At 36.9% G+C, this 10,997-nt stretch overlaps 1 pseudogene; it reads left to right on the top strand.

The window, feature by feature from the left end:
* Positions 1-372: 372 nt before the first annotated feature.
* Positions 373-1,314, top strand: LOC129150445 (60S ribosomal protein L9-like; annotated as a pseudogene).
* Positions 1,315-10,997: the final 9,683 nt, after the last annotated feature.

Below are 10,997 nucleotides of genomic sequence, written 5' to 3' on the forward strand. Positions count from 1 at the left end.
TCAATATCTACTTCCCCACCCACACACAAAAAAATAAAGCAACTGGGAAAGTTTTAATGGAGTATGTATGTTATATATCTGGAGAAATAATGTGAGTCTGGGAAAAGTAGCTTTTGGATTCCATAGTAGGCAGCAAAGGAAAGAAGTTGGGAAATGACTTTGGAGTTGGCCAAAGGAAATTGTCTGCCACAACCTCCTCTCATCCCCAGTGTTCCTAGGATTGGACACTATACTTAAATTGCTGCCTACAATAGTATCCAAAAGCTAGATTCTCATTTTCTCAGAATCATAGTAATGTATTGGCATGGGACAGAGTTCTGACCAAAGAGCCATGAGTCAAAAGGGGAAATCTAGGCCCGATCTACTGCAAAAATGAAGAACATTCTCAGCAATCAGACTGCTGCCATTCTAGAACATGCCGACATCACTCTGACACAGTAATTTTCAACCCATATTGCCACAAGAATTTCAACCCACTGTTTCAACAGCAGTGTGCCACAAGAATTTTTAACACATGCGACAACTGACTATTTAGTCAAGGCACTGATCTCTTTTCCCTTATATTGTCAAATTTAAAGAATGACAACAGCCAACACAACAATGGCCATCCAGTGTGAATGAATCAGCAGAAATCAATGTATTTGTTGGCGTGCCGAATAATTTTAGTAATTAGTTTATGTGTGCCATGAGATGAACAAGGTTAAAAATCAGTGCTCTGAAGCAATGCACAGTTACTGTGAAGGTCCCCAGAGGCATCCTGTGGAGGGACTTCATTCACATCAATGTAGAACACAGTCTCCTCAGAAAGAAAAAAAGGCTCCAGGTTGATAAACGGTGGGAAACAGAAAGAAACTGGTTACTACTCACACTGTCTGCAGTCATGCACAGGGCCTGATCCAGGTGTTCCGCTGGGCTTCTCGTACAAGATGAGGTCTGTGCATGCTCACTTCCCCATCAATGTATTTACTTGGGAGAAGGACTCTTCCCTGTTGGCATCAGAAATGTCTTGGGTGAAAACACATCTGCAGGATTCGGATAAGGTCAGGTGTTGCTTGTTCAGTATCTCAAACCCAGAATTATGAGTTAACTCTTGAAGGAAACAAATTGAACTTATATCAAATTCAGCTGCGTTGATTCAGCAAGCCACAACAGTTAAAAAAAGAAGATATCAGAAAAATTTTGGATGGTATCTATGTTTCCAAAACAGTTCAGCAAGCTGATAAACAATATCTCAGTTGTCCAGTTACAGAAACAGCAAGATGCCAGATGATTCCTCAGAGTTATTTTAAAGGTGCAATAAAAGCCATTTATTAATTTGGGGGAAGGCATCTAGTTGAAAGTTTCTGGGAAATATTTTATTTCCCGACATTAAAAAAAAAAGAAAAAAGCTATAGCTAATATCACCCTTTCCTCCCTTTTCTGTCTTGAATATTGGCATGAAGCCAGTAATTGCAGCAGCAACCTTGAGTGTTAAAGTCCAAAAAAAAGATGCTGAGATGGTGCACATACCAAAAAGATATGGATTCTGGGTGATACTGTAGAGAAGTTGACTTAACACCAGCCCAAAGCCCTAGAGATTTGTTTATATAAGAAAAATAAACCCTATTTGATTAAGCCTCTGTTTTCAACTGAGTGTATTTCTGACAGGCATAAGGCTTCAACAAATTGGAACAATTTGTATTTCATTTTGTCAGAATAGAATCAGTCTTAGTTGGATTTTAGAAGTTTCAATTAAATGGTTAATGGATTATTTATTACATCCGCTGCCTTGCCTTTTCCAGAGGCTAGAACATTTGGTGAGATTAAAGATAATGTCAGTGAGCATACAAGGAATTTTGGGTATATTACAGGTTTTCTTTATTTTTTAAAAGTCAGCCATAGGTGTATTTTAGGACTTATATGTATTTTTTCTCCCACAAGACCTTTCAATGTTTTATATTTCACCATTTTAAAATCATAAAAACCAAACTTGGTCATGGCACATTATAAAAATATAAAGTAATGACTGGTTCCTTTCTTTGTAATCAAAAGCAATTAAATATATTGCTTTAAAAATTGCAAATACTTAGGTCACCAAGGTAATTCAGTATTTTAATACATAAACTAACTAATTATTCATAAATATTAAATATCTACCAGGGGTTTATTCCTAGGCTAAGCTGCAAATGTAATAAAAGAGATTTATTGCCTATAAAATAATTTTATTCACTATTTTATGGTCTGTTCATGCATGTTAATCATTGCTCATGCTGGATAGTGTGGATTTCTGGGACAAAGGTTCTCAAAAATCAGGGACCATAAGGATTGTCAAAATCACTTGTTAAAGATGCATATTCCTAGTCTTAAGTTCCAAATTCTGATTAAATGGATCTGTGATTGCACCTATTGATCTGCTTATTTAATAAGCACTCCAGGAAATTGTGATGGAATCAGAATCAATAAGATAGCATTTGAACAACTGTCTTGAAAGGCAGAGACAATCTTTCTAGTTCTCTTTGTTCAGGAGGATGCGTTTTAAAAAATATATTTTTATTGATTTCAGAAAGGAAGGGAGAGGAAGAGAGAAACATCAATGATGAGAGAGAATCATTGAACTGCTGCCTCCTGCATACCCCCTTCTGGGGATAGAGTCCACAATCTGGTCATGTGCCTTGACCAGGAATCAAACCAGCAATCTCTTGGTGCATGGGTGAATGCTCAACCACTGAGCCATGGTGGCCGGGTATGTTCAGGAAGATTCTTAACCAGTTGATAAGGGACTTGCTAATGAAAAGTGATATAGGATTACTACACACAGTTTTGAATAAATGAAAGTATAATATATATAATTAAAACGTATAAAGTGTTTTTGTTTGCTGTTTTTGTTTTTTTGTTCATCATTTGTTTTTACTGCTTATATTATCATACTCTGCTGTTATTAAAAGATATTACCTATAATACAAGTTCCAACAAAAATTATAAATTGTATATGTTCTTTTATATTTATTAATATTTGTGGTCTTTGTTGATATTGACAAGAGTAGTTATATTAAATTGACTGGATTATAACCAAAATCTCTATTTTAATCCTCACATTTAATTCAAGCCATAATTTTATTAATATCTCTCCAGCAATCATTTGCATATAGCTTATTTCATGGAAAAGTTTGTAATTCAAAATTTATATTTGCCTAGAAATTAGAATTGTCATAACAGCAGTTTTCGTCAAACCTCTTTGATCTTCTAAGGTAGAATTTTTGAGGATGGATAATTTTGCCATTTCTTTCTTTATACAATTTCTCTTATCCTATTTTGTTTCTTTTATGTGACCTAATGTGTTCTATCACTGAGTCCAAAGTATTTCTTTATGATTGGAAAGCACTTTGCTTCATAAAATATAATAATGTAAACTTTTCTCCATGTGATGGATAAAGTATTCCAACAAATAGTGTTCCTGAATGTCAGAAGCAGGATGAATAAAAAGGGGGATTAGAATACAAATTGCTGCCTTGGCCAGGTGGCTCAGTTGGTTGGAGCATTGTCCCATGCACCAAAAGGTTGTGGGTTCGATTTTGGGTGAGGGTACATACATAGGTTGTGGGTTTGATCCTTGGTCAGGGCATGTATGTGAGGCAATTTCTCTCTCTCTCATGTCTCTCATTCCCTCCCTCTTTGTCTAAAATCAATAAGCTTATCCTCAGGTGAGGATTTAAAAAATTACAGAATTTGAGTGAAATATATCCTAACAGATACATCAGAAACATTGGCCTGTGAAACTAGATGCTTCTATATAGCCCTTCATCTTTAAACAAACATGCCCTCACACTTTCCCTCACCTCTCTGACCTAGCTTCAGCTCTCGGTGTTACATTTGCCTTTCTTTCTCCTATGTCTCCGACATTCAATTTCCCCTTCCCTGCTGCTCTGTTGCTGCCTGGGACTGGCCTCTCCTTTCCTCAGTCACCCCTTTTACCAGATGCTCCTTCACCTCACATACCTCTGACTGGCATGGATCCTCCCAGGTGTCTGCTCTCTCGTCCTCCATTACCTTTCAATCCCCAGTCACAATGGAAAATCTATTAAAATCTGGCCGGTGTAGCTCAGTGGTTGAGTGTTGACCTAGGAACTAAGAGGTCATGGTTTGATTCCCGGTCAGGGCACATGCCTGAGGTTGCAGGCTCAAATCCCCAGTAGGGGTGTGCGGGATGCAACTGATCAACGATTCTCTCTCATCATTGATGCTTCTATCTCTCTGTCCCATCCCTTCCTCTCTGAAATATATATATATATATATATATATATATATATATATATATATATACATATATATATGTGTGTATATATATATGTATGTATATATATATATATATATATATATATATATATATATATTTTTTTTTTTAAGAGTGTCAAGCAGGATGTTGAGAAAAGGATGTGCTGACTCTCACCAACCAAGGCAAGAGGGCTTGTGCAACTAGTATATTGATTCTTAAATTTTGGAGGTATAAAAATAAAATGATTTTTATCTAATTGCTGATGAAAAATCCTTTAATAATTTTTCTTTCCTGTTCATTAACTGTATTTTAAGTATTCCATATATCTACAGAAACTTTTGGCTATCCAGACCTAGTGCAGTCCATTTTAAAACTCCAAAACCATATCCAATTCTAAGCTTTCCCCCAGGTGGGCTATATGGAAAGGAAGGGATGGTCTTACCCTCTTCTTTTCTAGGTTCAAATGTACTCATTATTGGGGCAGGTAGAAGAATCCTGGGAAGTTTCAAATGTCCTGTACTTGCCTGAGTGAGATCATGTAACTGCCTGAAGGTTACCGATGCTGTGGGCTGGCCCTGACAGATGTTGTTTCTCCTCCCTGGATGTCAGGTGTCCAAACTCTGACTCACACATGGGTCACATGTGAACACTTGCAAGAGCCCTGCAGAGAATTCCCTGAAATAAGATCTGAGTCTGGATCACCTTCTTCCCTCATCTCTCAGTCCTGCACCCAGCCGTCCGCCCATAACCTGGCAGTCTGCCCTCCTTTGAGCACTTCTGGTAGGAGAGTTGGAACCTGACTACCTCTGCACTGTCCACTAGATTCATGAGAAGCTCACACATCTTTGCTAATCCAGCTTTGCCCCTTCCCTTCTCTCCCCAATACTCTTTCTCCTGACCAGACAGACACAAGGGCAGACAAACCAGGCCACTCCCTCAGCAGATGAGATACAGCCAGATGATCTGCCGGACCCTTTTCCTTGCAATCCCACTCAGTGGTTTTTCTTGGATTCTCAACCCATTCTCTTTGCTTCCAAAATAAAAGGGAGTAACCTCTCACCCCAAGCCCTGCACTTCCTCCTAAAGTGTGTTTTCTGGCATCTTCCCTTTCTCCTCTACAGACTTTCCTTTAAATGTTTTGGGGGCAATAGGGTAGTGGGCACGGTGGTGAACTCTAGTTTGGCCTCCTCCATAGTAAATGCTAGGAAGATGGTGCCTGGTCCTAACTTGTAGTGACTTGAAGGAAGCTTTTATCAGAATGAGGGACACTTAGTGCCTCTTATCCTCACTTTGGGCATAAGCTGCAACTCAAGAACAGAGGTGATTCCACTCAGCATCATGTTAAATTACACCAGTAATAGTGGCTTTAGAAATGAAGTTGATTTTATACAAATTATTTTAAAAATTCCTGCAAATCACATTTTTAGGAAGAAGATGATATTGCTCCATAAGAGAAGCTCAGTGATTTGCCCAGCTCACATCCTTGTAAATTATAGAGCTAAGCCTATTCTTTTTGCTCCTTCCTTTCCGCTCTGCTATGTCAAGGCACTAAATTGCTCCTAATTATCTTCACCCTCCGGTTACGCTACTGCTAAATTATCCTTGACAGATCTGGGACTAAATGGACAAAGTTGAAAAATCAATATTCAATTTAAAGGAGAAAGCTTAATTGCTTATATAAGGATGATCCAAATGAACGATGGGGCATGTTTTCATGAACTGTATTTGTAAGTCTATGGTCACGACTTCATGGTACTTTGCAAACTTTCATAGGAATTTTTGTTGTAATGTTTCTGTGGTTGCAAACGAATGCCACCACTATCATGACAGATGATCATTCTAACCAAAAGAACAAGAAACCCTGACAACTGGGAGATACCAAAGTGACTCACAATCCATTGAATAGCAGCACAGATCTGGATTAATCACATATCCAAAAGGCAATGACTTTTTCCTTAGTTTAGACTAGAGGATGACCATAAGAAGAGAAGGGCACTAAAATAAAACAGAAAAAATAGAAACCACAGGTAGTAAAACTTTACTATGACTCTCAAAACAGTTAAACTATACCTAACCATGATGTGCAACATAAACGAAAAAGCACAAATACTTTAACTTTTAACACCAACTCAAAATGAACTCCTGCATGACAACAAAAGACATACTGTTGTCCAGCAACTTGACTAGTTTACAAATTCACTAACTAATAAATTCCTGCCCAGACCACCCTATTAGTACCCTTTTTGAACTTTTTTCTCTTTTGAGACACTACTGAGGTTCGGGCATGGCGATGTTCTCCTCTGCCCAGAAAGTTTGTATGATAAACAGGTTTTCTTAATGCTCTTTGCATAGGAGCTTCAAAGGTTTACAAGCACATAGGAGCAGGGCCAAACATTACAGGTCATTATTAATGACTGAATGATGTTCCTCCCTCCCCCCAAAATTCATGTGGTGAAGTCTTAAACCCCAGTATCTTAGAATGTGACTCCATTTGGGTCTTTAAAGAGGTAATTGACTTAAAATAAGGTAATTGGGATGAGTCCTAATACAATATGACTGGGTGGCTTATAAACAACAAACATGTACTTCTCTGTCTGGAGGTTAGGAAGTCTAAGATCCTGGCACCAGCAGATTCAGCATCTGGTGAGAGCCAGATATAGCTCCTAGGGCAATGGAAACTAAGGAGAAAATAAATAAATGAATCTACATCAAAATAAAAAGCTTCTGCACAGCAAAAGAAAACATCAACAAAACAACAAGAAAGCCCACTACATGGGAGAACATATTCGCCAATGTTATCTCTAATAAGGGTTTAATCTCCAAAATTTATAGAGAACTCATACAACTTAACAAAATGAAGATAAACAACCCAATAAAAAAAGGAGCAAAGGACTTATATAGACACTTTTAGAAAGAGGACATACAGAAGGCCAAGAGATATATGAAAACATGCTCAAAGTCACTAATCATCTGAGAGATGCAAATCAAAACAAGATACCATCTCACACCTGTCAGGATGGCTATCATCAACAAGTCAACAAAGGACAAGTGCTGGTGAGGATGTGAAGAAAAAGGAACCCTCTTGCACTGCTGGTGGGAATGCAGACTGGTGCAGCCACTGTGGAAAACAATATGGAGTTTCCTCAAAAAATTAAAAATGGAGCTCCAATTTGATCCAGTAATCCCACTTCTTGGAATACCCCAAGAAAGCAGAAACACCAATCAGCAAGGATATATGCACCCCTATGTTCATAGCAGCACAGTTTACAATAGCTAAGATTTGGAAACAGCCTACGTGCCCATCAGCAGATGAGTGGATTAAAAAACTGGTACATTGATACAATGGAATACTACTGTAAAAAGAAGGAACTCTTACCATTTGGAACAGCATGAATGGATCTGGAGAGCATTATGCTAAGCGAAATAAGTCAGTCAGAGAAAGATTAATATCACATGATCTCACTCATTTGTGGAATATAATGAACAACATAAACTGATGAACAAAAATAGAGCCAGAGGGAAAAAAATAATTTAGAATATAATAGAAGTAATCCTGTTATTTGCAGATTTTTAATATTTTCTACAACATTTGGGCTATTATACTATGTTAGTACAGTTTTGGTAATATTATATTTAAAATCTCTTTTTCTTGAAATATTAATGTTTATTGCATGTAACATTATTATATTTAAAATTGTTTTTCTTGAAATATCAATGATTATTGCATGTAACATTATTAAATAAATAAAAATAAAAACTTCCGTTGAAGATGAAAAGTACATCTCTTCCTGTTTGGGGTAATTGATGATGAGTGGTAGGATATGAAAGCTCCTTTACAGGCCCTCCAAACTCCAATTTAAATAAGGTTTCTGTTTTTTGAAAATCTTTATAGAATAAAGCCATAATAAGAGTAGCACTTTCAGGGGTAGCGTGAGGAGAGAGGTATAATGCAGGATTTATTTATGATAGTAGTAGGAAAAATGTTCAACAGAGCAGTATGCAGTCCAAAAATAATGACTTTAAAACCAGGGACAAAAACTTCCTTTTCTTATTCTGTGTTAGCAATTCCAAATGACTTCTGAGAAATTCTGGGACTGTGAGATGCTCTTTAATAACAGGTCTTTGTGGTCAAATAAGTTTCAGAAACTCTGAACAATATGGCCTCTTTTGTCAGAAAAAAAAAATCATATACTCTATAGAGTATATTTAATACTCTACTGAATAAAAGAAAATAGAATTCAAGGGGAACAAAACCAAACATCAAAGAGATTTAAGTTGGAGGAACTCAAATTAGGGTTGCCAGATAAAAAATGTCTCATTAAATTTGAATTTTAGATAGACAACAGTTCAAATGTAATTATATTTTAATTTTCTAAATCCTGTAAAATTTTAATACATCTCCATTGGGCCATGCAAAACTCATCTCTCCTCCATTTAAATGTGCAGGCATGGGTCAAAGAACTGTAGACTTTGAAGAAAGAAGAAGGAACCAATATCTAATGACCCTTACACCTCTTAGAATATATCAAGGGGCAAAATTTATGGGTATAACCTATATTAACAAGTGTTTTAATGCAATTTAATTTTACTGAGCATCAACCCTACACATGAATAATGACATGACTGCTTTATAAAAGAATCCAATATAGGGTTATGTAGAATTTAGGAAGCTTGCCTAAGATATGACAAACTGAGTCAAGTCAAGTAAATATGGGTATGAATCTCATTTCCACTTCAGCAAAGTGACCTTGGGACATATAAAACTTGCCTCAGAGTTGCACATATATACAGTGAGAATGATTAGTCGGACTGCTATGAAGATTTAATAATACTAGATTTGTTAAGGGCTTGGCATAGAATCTGATCCTTAGAAGTGGTCAACAAATATAGTTACTAGTTAATTCAATAATCACATATATTCCAGAACATATCAATTGCATTAAAAAAAATACCGGCTATTAACTATTTTTAAACAAACATTATAAGTGTTTCTCTTCCTAATGAGTATCTCTGGAATTTTGGAAAATCCTATCAACCACTCCAGGGTTCAAACCAGTTCCTCTAATAAGGTTACTTCAACAGAAGTGAAAAATAGGGTGTGAGTTCTTGATTCCTGGTACTCTGCTCTACTCAGGAGGTGCTCTCCTCTCCTGAATCAAACACTAATCAGATCTCTTTGCTTCTTTTGTCCTACAATTTATGCAGTGACATTTTCTAATGATAATTGCTTTGTAAGGAACAGATTGCTTCAATGCTAAATCTATCTATTGATGCTAGGACAAACAAAGATGTCTAGCAATGTCATGAGCATGCAGACCCTCAAAAAAATAGTATTTTGAATAGGTGAGATGCATTTCCCAGTAATGGCATAGCCAAAATTACCTCTGACATTTCCAAATGTCACAGTTAATCCACTCTTAACAGCAGTGTCTTAAAATGTGCTGGAAGGAAAACTTTCAAAAGTCATGTCTAAGATGGAGGATACATAGTGATTTCAGCTCAGAATCTCTTTTAAAAAAATCAAAGCAGAGTTATTTAGACAGGCATTTGGAAAGTTGATTATTAATATTTTGAAAATCTCCACAAAATTCAACATAAAGAATATTTTACTTTATTCAGTGAAAAACTGGCACTGTTTTCATGTGTTGAATCCCACCATGGCTGACTTAGCTTTACTCTATTCTGCAATTATAGACTACCAGCCAGAACATCCCACTATACCATGGTTACACACCAAATACTTGTGTCCCTCTAAAATTAATATGTTGAAACTCTGTTACTCTATGTGATGCTATTAGGAGGTGGGGCCTTTGGCAGGGAATTAGGATTAGTTGAGATGATGAGGGTGAAGCCCCCATAAATGGGACTGGTGCCTTTATAAGAGTCACCAGAGAGCTTTCTTGTGTTCTCTGCTCTCCCCTATGTGAGAATACAAAAGCCATCAATCTACAACCCGAAAGAGAATCCTCACCAGAACTTGACTATACTGGCACCCTGATCTCGGACTTCCAGCCTCCAGAACCATGAGCCATAAGTTTCAATTGCTTAGGAGCCACCCAGTCTATGTTACTTTGTTATAGCAGCTGAACTGACTAAGACAACCCAACAACTCTTTGACCATATATAATTGATCCAAAAATTGACAGGTGACCTAATTCAAGCCAATCAAAATCATTCTATGACATTGTTTTTACTCAGCCATGGGTCACTAAACTAGGATGATATAATCCTGAAGATCTCTAAGGCTATGTCATCATTTGCCTTACACGGAGAAAACTATCTATTGTAGGAAGCCAAACATACCAATGGAAAGAGAACCAAGTGATGGATAGATGGGTTGGAGAGATAGATCAAGAAAAAAATATCATTCTTTGAATTCATAGTGTTTTTAAAGACAATCCCATCCTCTTGGAATTTTTAGCTACATGCATGATTCAATAAATTCCTATTTTTAAACTAGTTTATTTGAGATTTTGTCATTTCAATAGAACACTCTTTTTTAAAATATATTTTTATTGATTTCAGAGTGAAATGGAGAGGAAGAGAGAGATAAAAACACCAATGATGACAGAGAATCATTGATCGGCTACCTCCTGCACGCCCCACACTGGGTATTGAGCCCACAACCCAGGCACGTTCCCTGACTGGGAATGGAACTGTGACCTCCTGGTTGATAGGTCGACTCTCAACAACTGAGCCACACCAGCTGGGCTAGAGCACTATCTTAATCACACAATTTAGCCTA

The sequence above is a fragment of the Eptesicus fuscus genome, chromosome 2 (assembly GCF_027574615.1).
Source record: "Eptesicus fuscus isolate TK198812 chromosome 2, DD_ASM_mEF_20220401, whole genome shotgun sequence".
In the NCBI taxonomy this organism is placed as follows: domain Eukaryota; kingdom Metazoa; phylum Chordata; class Mammalia; order Chiroptera; family Vespertilionidae; genus Eptesicus; species Eptesicus fuscus.